Source organism: Podarcis raffonei, chromosome W (genome assembly GCF_027172205.1).
Source record: "Podarcis raffonei isolate rPodRaf1 chromosome W, rPodRaf1.pri, whole genome shotgun sequence".
Classification (NCBI taxonomy): Eukaryota; Metazoa; Chordata; class Lepidosauria; order Squamata; family Lacertidae; genus Podarcis; species Podarcis raffonei.
The window spans coordinates 903,823-913,150 of record NC_070620.1 but is presented as its reverse complement, the minus strand read 5'-3'; the positions used below and the strand labels follow the sequence as shown (position 1 = coordinate 913,150).

General features: G+C 48.3%; 1 pseudogene; it reads right to left on the bottom strand.

Moving 5' to 3' along the window:
- Positions 1-8,909: 8,909 nt before the first annotated feature.
- The window catches only part of LOC128406103 (inositol polyphosphate 5-phosphatase OCRL-like), a 58,647-nt pseudogene continuing 58,228 nt past the window's right edge, over positions 8,910-9,328 (bottom strand).

Below are 9,328 nucleotides of genomic sequence, written 5' to 3'. Positions count from 1 at the left end.
GCAATAGGGGCAGTACAGGATTCCTACTGGTGTACCGACCTCCCCGCTGCACCAAGGATTCCCTGCCCGAGCTGCTTCAGGTCGTGGCGGATGTCCTCCTGGAGACACCTAGTTTGGTTGTCCTAGGGGATTTTAACATCCATGCCGACACGACCTTACAAGGGGCCGCTCGGGACTTTGTGGAAAGCATGGCCTCCATGGGGCTGTCCCTGAATAAGTTTGGCCCAACTCATAGCCGTGGACATGCCTTAGACTTGGTGTTCACCTCTATGGATGTTGGTGATCTGACCCTAACTAAAAGCGAAACAAAAGAAGTGCCATGGTCAGATCACTTCCTGGTGCAACTGGACTTCTCCGCAACCCTTCCCCTCTGCAGGGAGCTGGGACCGATTCGGATGGTCCGCCCCCGCCACTTAATGGATCCAATTGGCTTCCAGAGAGTGGTAGGGGATGCTTTATCCCAAGTTGATGGCCTTTCAGCAGATTCCCTGGTGGCACGCTGGAATGCGGGGTTAACCAGGGCTATTGACTGTCTGGCCCCGAAGCGCCCTCTCCGATTGCATGGAGCCCGGACAGCCCTGTGGTTTTCCCCGGAGCTGAGGGTGATGAAACAATTGTTGAGACGGCTAGAGCACCGGTGGCGGAAAACTCATTCTGAATCAGACCGGACACAGGTTAGAGCTCAACGTCGAGCCTACCAAGTGGCAATGGCGACGGCGAAGAGGGCCTTCTTCGCCGCCTCCATTGCATCTGCAGAAAACAGCAGCAGGAGACTTTTTCAGGTGGTTCGCAATCTATCGGAACCACCTGTACCACCAGGGCCTGGTAGGGACCCCAAGATCTCCTGCAATGCTTTTGCAAAGTTTTTTGCAGATAAAATCGCTCAGATTCAGAAGGAGGTAGACTCCACCGTGGGAGCAGGGCCAGGGCGGGAGAGTGCTAGAATTCTGTCTGGTCCTGTTACATGGGATCAATTCCAATCTGTTACCTCCGAGGATGTGGACAGGCTGCTTGGACAAGTGAAACCGACCACCTGTCTCCTTGATCCTTGCCCATCCTGGCTGATAAAAGCGAGCCGGGAAGGGCTGGGCGATGGGCTCTGCGGGGTGGTGAATGCTTCCCTCTGTGAGGGAGCCTTACTTGCTTTTAATTTGCAGCACCTTAAATGGTGGTTGTTGTTTTTTATAACAACAGCGGTTGCAGCTACTGAGTGGGCTCTCCTTAGTCTGGAAAGTGCGACTGAGGGAATCGGCTGGCTCAGGGGGCGTGACCAGCCCTATTTATCGCTGGCGCGGCTGGGGATCTCCCTCTTTTGCCGGACTTGGTTTTTCGCCTGGGGCGGGGGGTTGCGAATTGATGTGCATCAGCAGGACTCCCCCTACTGGTGGTTAACCCTTCCCGGACCTCAAGCGGACGGGCTGAAGCCGGATAGTCGGTTAGGACCAATGCCTAAGCCAATACCGCTCATCACCTGTAACCAATAAAGTTGTGGCCATATTTAGCCCATTAACCTGAAATAATTGTGTCATGTGTCTTTATTTCCTCTTGGGGGGGGGGGACTCGCCACGCAATAGGGCTCTTTTTGTTTTTTTATGCACCCACAGACCCCAAACGGCTCTCCACAGGAACACAGTGGTGCATCTCATGTACGGGGGGGGGGGGGATTCCAACACTCGCCCCACCCCCAGCAAAGCAAAGATAAGGGAAGCATTTCCAGCATTTAAAAGAGCCCTCAGCATAATGCTGTTAGGACAGCAGCCCTGCCTGGAGAGGGAAGGAGGCTGTTAGGAAGGTCGTCAAAGCATCAAGGCATAGATGAGCCGAAGAATGCAATGAAAACTCTCTTAGAGCCAGAGTGACTGACAGGAAGACTGACAGAACCCCTGTCTGTTGCAGTTGATGGCTGAAGAGTTGAGAAAGGGAGAAGGGTAGAGAGAGGGGGGTGTATAGTGGCTAGAATTCTGGACTAGGAGGACCTGGGAGATCCGAGTGCAAATCCCCACTCAGTCATGAAGTGCACTGTTTGATGTTGGGTCCAGTCACTCTCATCCTAGCCTGCCTGACAGGTTTGTTGTGAGGGGGGAAACGGGGGGAAAGGCAAGCCATCAATGCCACCTTGAAGTGCTTGGATGAAAAGTGGGCTATGAATGTAATAAAAAGCATCCCCAAAGAATGATCATGGAAGGTACCCTGGGGATCATCTAGTCCAACCCCCTGCAATGCAGGAATATGCAGCTGTGCCTTATGGGAATCGGGCCTGCAACCTTGGTGCTATCTGCAGCTCCCTCTAACCAGCTGAGCTGCAATGAGATTTGAGGGAGAATGGGAAGGCGGGTGGGAAGAGAAGTTAAGCTGTTCAGGAAGGGGTTGAATTCCATGGGGATGCTGGCCGTGTGGGGGACCCCAAGCCCTCGCCCCAGAAGATTACAAAAAAGAAGCAGACGAAATCCTACTTACAGATTCACGATGCTGGCCATCTCTTCAGGTGAAATCCCCTCCTGTCTAAACTCAACTGCTTTAAAATGCTCACACAACACTAACTCTGAACCTTGCCTCTAACCCTATTGCTACTCCTCTCTGTCTAAAATATACAGGAAAATATGTGCACAAAATATACAAATGGAAATGAAATGATAAAGTGAAAGCATTTGCTGAAATACAGTAGAGAACTCACGCCTCCCGAGTTGAGGGAGGCCTTGCTTTGCATGCAGGAGATCCCAGGTTCAGTCCAGGATCTCCACCAGACAGGGCTGGGACTGCCCCCTGTTTGAAAACCCTGCAGCGCTGCTGCCAGTCAGTGTAGGCAGTGCTAGGCTAGATTGACTCTGTCAAGTGCAACTTCCTATGACTGCTCCTCTTATACGATTTCTCGAAACACAAGCAAGCTACCTTATCAATGAGTTGTGAGAGTTCATTCATGACTTTTAACCAACAGCAGAAACCCTTTTATTGTTTCTATGTGAGTACAGAAATCCTGAATATGAAAGGAAGGAAACTTCCTGCCTCTGCAATAAAGGCAGCTGCACTGCTAGGTGAGCTGTCCCGATGCCAACTGAAGCAGACCCTCCAAAGATTCAAAGGTGAAAAGGGAATTTTGAGCATCTGAGCACAACTGGGCCGTCTTCTGCGTTAACGTGAAATGCAAGAAGTGGCAGGGGTAGGCAACCGAAGGCCCGGGGGCCGGATGCGGCCCAATCGTCTTCTCAGTCCGGGAATCAATGTGTTTTTCCATGAGCAGAATGTGTCCTTTCATTTTCAATGCACCTCTGGGTTCTTGGTGGGGCATAGGAATTTCTTCATTTTCTCTCTCCAAAATATAGTCCGGCCCCCCACATGCTGTGAGGGACGGTGGACCAGCCCACGGCTGAAAAAGGTTGCTGAGCCCTGGCCTTGAGCCTCCTCAGGACTGGCGCAGGGGCCGCGCATTTCAGGGTGCCAGCCAAGGCCCCTGCCCCAGTACTGATTGCTGATTCTACTGAGTCCGTCAGTATATTGCTGTGAAGTGACCTGGCATTTTGAATGAAGTGCAATCTAGGCTTGTCTTACATCTTTCACAACAACAGCAACACCACAGTAAATTGCACAGAAGAATTCCATGTTGCCTGTGGGAGCGGCTGGGTAGACCTCTTTGCAGCTGCCTGATCCATGCATTTGATCTATAAGCAACTGGTCAATCTTCAGAATTGGCTCTGGCTTCGTGTAGGAGATCGAATGCATCCTTCTATTTCTCAGCCCTGTATTCCACCCCCACCCCCCTCCTCCTATACTGGGACGGTGCCGACTACTCATCTCTACAGAGTGAAATGTTTATGAGTCCTGCAGATCTAGTCTCAGACGTCAAACCTCTACCCCAAAGACGGGGGAGCCTGTGACCTTCTAGAGCATACCTTTCTTTGGAGTGCTATATGCTGAAGTGAAGAAATGTTTTGTCTGAAACCCTTGAGAGCTTCTGTGGGCCGCCCTAGAGAACACTGGGCTAGAGGGATCATGGGGATGACTTGCTCCACAACAGCAGATGGCATGCAGAAATTTAAACTGTAGCAAAGGGAGGTAAACTGTCTAGCTAGCTAGCTATGTCTTGCTGAAAGTGCATGCACTCCTCTTAGCCAAAGCCCCCATAACTGCAAGCGTGGAGCCACACAAGCAGGCCTGATCTCGACACTGTCTTGGGGGAAACTCCCGATGCTGGAAAATCCATGTGCTCAATTTCTGCACATTGAGACAGGAGCCAAAGAAAGCACACGCAGAGTAGGGGGGCTCATCCACAAGGTTTGCTCCGATGTGAAAGCTAAAGAGCAGCCTTTCACAGAGAAAGGAGCAGAGTAAGGCGGAAACTACTGGGACCCGTGCTTTCCAGGCACGCTGATGGGAGGGAGGGATGAGTCCAGCATTGCATTGTTGGGTCGTATTTCCAGTGACAACTATTTAGGACAGAGGTTTACAGAAAATTGATCTCAAACCTCTGCTTGTAAGAGGCTATGGGCATTTGAAGAAGCCCATCATAATCTTTACATGAAATGTATCTTTAGGACACCGGTGGCGTCATGTCCCCATTTGTTGCCTTAGTTTCTCCATCAATGCACCACCCACAATTGGCCATCATAGTGGCATCCGGTGTTTTCCAGGCCAGTGAATGTCAGCAACCCCTTCTTCTAAAGCTGCTCCCCCAGTTTCATCCAAAATAGAAAGAAATGCCATTTGGTAGCCCACTGAGAAGCTTTGGGAAGTAATGAAATACATTTCTGAAAGTTATTTATGGATGCACAAGGTCACCACATCTTTGCTTAAGGTGAATGGAAAGGAACATTTCCCCAGGCGGCACACCACTGTCCCCAAATCTCGTCCGCTGCTTGGTCATTTCAACAGATTGTGTGTCTTAGTAAGATTTTGTACATTTCAGAAAGCTTTCCCTTGCCTACAAAGGAAGTGCATGATTTTTCAAAAACTTATTAATGCCCCGTGCTTTTACTTCTGGTGTGGTAAAAAATTGCAGAATCTGGCTATCATTTAAAGCAGTGTAAGACGCAATTTAAAGCAGTGTAAGACGCTGGTTCAACCTTGATGGCAGAAAGTGAGGAGGCATTAAAGAACCTTTTAATGAGGGTGAAAGAGGAGAGCGCAAAATATGGTCTGAAGCTCAACATCAAAAAAACGAAGATCATGGCCACTGGTCCCATCACCTCCTGGCAAATAGAAGGGGAAGAAATGGAGGCAGTGAGAGATTTGACTTCCTTGGGCTCCATGATCACTGCAGATGGTGACAGCAGCCACGAAATTAAAAGACGCCTGCTTCTTGGGAGAAAGGCGATGGCAAACCTAGGCAGCATCTTGAGAAGTAGAGACGTCACTTTGCCAACAAAGGTCCGTATAGTTAAAGCCATGGTTTTCCCAGTAGTGATGTATGGAAGTGAGAGCTGGACCATAAAGAAGGCTGATCGCCAAAGAATTGATGCTTTTGAATTATGGTGCTGGAGAAGACTCTTGAGAGTCCCATGGACTGCAAGAAGATCAAACGCATCCATTCTAAAGGAAATCAGCCCTGAGTGCTCACTGGAAGGACAGATCCTGAAGCTGAGACTTCAGTACTTTGGTCACCTCATGAGAAGAGAAGACTCCCTGGAGAAGACACTGATGCTGGGAAAGATGGAGGGCACAAGGAGAAGGGGGCGACAGAGGACGAGATGGTTGGATAGTGTTTTCGAGGTTACCAGCATGAGTTTGACCAAACTGCGGGAGGTAGTGGAGGACAGAGGTGCCTGGCGTGCTCTGGTCCAGGGGGTCACGAAGAGTCGGACACGACTAAACGACTAAACAACAACAACAACAACAAAAGACACTGGTTTACGTTTCCCCTCACATTTGGTGACTAGGTAGGGATATGCAGTTTTGTGTTTTGTTTTTTGAAGAGTTCCTAAGGAGTCCTGCTGCTTCCGAGTTTTATTTTGGGGGTTGTTGTTGTTTTTGTTTACAAAAAGGTAATCCAGTTGTAACCTTTTTCTAGGTACAATTCTGTACATTCTGGTACTACCTGTTCACTCATAGTCCCTCCAAATCCCTTTGTTTCTTTTAGCAATGTGTCCTTGTGTATCTGCTACCTTTGCTGACAGAATTTCTCCTGAGGGGCGCTTTGAACATGTCCCGTAATACATGTGGATAAAAGGAATCGCCTTCGTTAATTTGAAAAGCCATTTTATTTCTTCCATGATTTTCCTCTGTTGTTAATTTATTTTGTAAAAGCAAGTGGGGTTTAGTCACCAGAGAGGTGGATTCTGTGGTTTTGCTCAATAGGTCATGGTCATTTCAAGAGGCATAGGGCCTGAGATGGTTCCAGCTCTAATTTACGTGTAAGATTAGGAGTCCAAGAATGTGGAATCAGTACTGCAGAAGGTCAGTTCTGACATACTTCCCCCCTAAATAGTGGGTGAAGTCCTTTTGGAAAGGACTCAAAGGTTTCAAAGTGCCAAGTTTTGCTGTACTGAAGGACTGTCCATATCTAATCTATTAGAACATTGAACCCTCCTCCCCACTCCAGGAATTTTGCTATCCAAAGTGGGTTTGAATTTGGATAATAAAAGTTTCCAGTCGAGTAGATTTATATATTTTAGTGAAGGTAAGCAACTTAAAATGACCACAGACCCAGTAAAACTCATTACAAAGAGAAGAGAAACAACATTTAAAAGCAGATACAAATAATGAGGCATTATTCTTTTCTCAAGAAGCCAGCAAAATTTCATTTTTCCTGTTTTATTCTAAGCATGCTTTTTATTCAAGTTTTTAACAAACAACAAGGTGGTAAGCTGCTGACTATAGGCAGACCATCATTTCTCAAGGGCCATTCCAAATGTGTACAATTGATGGCTCCAAAGTAAGCTGCACCCTGTGAGTCCAGAGGGCAACTGGTGCCATTGTCCCTGTGAGCATTTTGTAAGAAAGGGCACCAAGATTTCGCCAAGCTGTCTGCCTTGATGAGACTTGCAGTGAGGATCCCTTTGATAAGCCATCGGCAATGCATAAAGGAGGGCAGGTGGCTTGGTGAGCAGGGAAAGTCTTTCAAAGATTTGGACCAGCGATGTGCCTTTGCTTCGGGCAAAGGGTGATGGTGGATGGATCATAGCTACCTAACTCAGCACTGTCTGTACTGATTGGCAGTGGCTCTACAAGCTTCCAGGCAGGTGATGTTTTCAGTTTCACCTGGAGAGGCTGGAGACTGTTCTGGGACCTGCATCACCAGCGAGCTCTGGTCCTCCCTTAAGGAGTTAGGCGGCTCAATGGTCTGACTCTGTGGAAGGCACCCTGCTATTCCCCTTTAAATTAGCCATTTCGACAGAAAACACGAGAACTGGATTTTTGGGTCGCCTGCATGCCAAGCACATACTTCTCCCACTGGGCCAGCGCCCTTCCTCAGTGACTGAGCTCTCGTTGCACACAGCCATCCAGCAAGCAAAAAAATGTTCTTGTTAGAAGGGCAGAGTGGGGAGCAAGAGATTCAGGGGCCGGTTTTAGACCCACAGTGCTGGGGTTTATTCTGTTGCCTGCTTGACATTGTGCCTCCTTCCCCCCTACCTTTTATTCCTATGAAAGTTTCACAGTGTCGCTGCTTGGGATTCTGGATAATCTATGGGGTGTTTTTCCCCAATTTTTTTTATTAATTCCCCCCCCAAAAAATTAAGACAAACAAACAAACAAACATACATCCTAATTGTAATTAAACCAATCTTGATAACATTGTTAAATCAATCTTCTCAAAAATAAAAATAAAAAAATTAACTTGATCACTTCACATCTTTCATTCTTTCTAATCTAGCTTGAAACATCTTAATTCCTATCCTTACATATTTAAATCCTAAGCCTATCTCATATTTGCAAGCTTTTCCAGTTAGGTTATCTTGACATATTTAGCTAGATACTCTTTGAATTTTGTCCATTCTTCCTGGTACTCCTCCTCCTTCTGGTCGCGGACTCTTCCCGTCAGGTGGGCTAGCCCCGGGATTCTGGAGAATCTATGTGACTAGATGCTTGTAATGTATGCCAGGCAATCTGGCACAAGTGGGTAGGGTTGCCATCCGCCAGGATTTGGCCGTTGGAAACCAGGGTCCATGCGGGAAACGCTTGAATGTCCAGGAAAATCCAAAGGTATAGCAATTCTGCACGTGGGGAGTAGGGACGCAAGCGCAAATCAGAATAAAGCAAAGGCTGGGAAAGTTCAAACAGAAACACACACACACTGTTCCTCAAGATTTGTGTTTAAGACACAGGATCATAGAATTGTGGAGTTGGAAGGGACACCGAGGACCATCTAGTTCCGCTTTTCCCAATCAGGGGTCCGTGGCCCCATCCCTTGCCTCCCTCCAACTAATTTTCTCTCATATTGGCATGGCAATAGCATACATTTTATGGGCGGTCTTGTTGTTTTTAGTATACCTAATATCCCTTGCTTATTATCCCACATTTTGAACCCGCAGCCCTGAGATTAAGAGTGTCACGCTCTACCAACTGAGCCACCCCACTGTAATTATCCCACACCTCCCCTCTTGACGAAGCTGCCTGCACAGCTGATCTGCCGAGGAAATGTCCTTCTGCAGGCATGGTTTCAATCCAAACAGCAAATACTCGTGGTCAACTCCAAAAGTGCAGTCAACAAACCCTGCTTGCCAAAGAAGAATTGAACGCACCCTTGAAGCTCCTTTGCAGCCATGTCTTTACCTGTCTCCACACCTGACACCACGTATGATGCTAGATGTGGGGCCTGCGGGCCTGTCAAGATTCCCCACCTCTGCTCTATCTAGCCAGGCTGATGTTTTCAAATGGGGGTTAAAGCTGTGAAGCTGTTTGGATGCATGACTGGACTTGACTGTGGGCATTTCATTGTGCTGTGTCCCAGAGCCTTAAGGATGGGCTGGCCTAGGAACCTAAGCCACCAGGTATATAAAAGTCAGGTCCACTCCAGCCAAGAGCGAAAGAAAAGCACCAAGCAGCCCTGCTCCCCAACAATGCCCCCCAAAGAGGATACGGATCGTCTCGGGAATGCTGGTGTCCAGCCACTCAGTTATCTCCTGCAGCTCGTCCTGCGTGCCCAGGGTCTGGAAGAGGTCCTCCTGAAGCAGAGTATCACCCATGCGTTCGGAAGGGATGAGGTACATCCTGGATAGCATGAAGAACAATCCAGCCCTGGGGTGCATAATGTGAGGTCGAGGAATGCCACAATGGAGAGAAGCCCCTCACCAAGAGAGCTGGCACAAGGGCTGAGAATTGTATCCCGCCTGCTTTCCACAGTAGCATTCCTACTACCCTTCTCCTGATTTGGGGCAATGGGAGAGTGAAATCATTC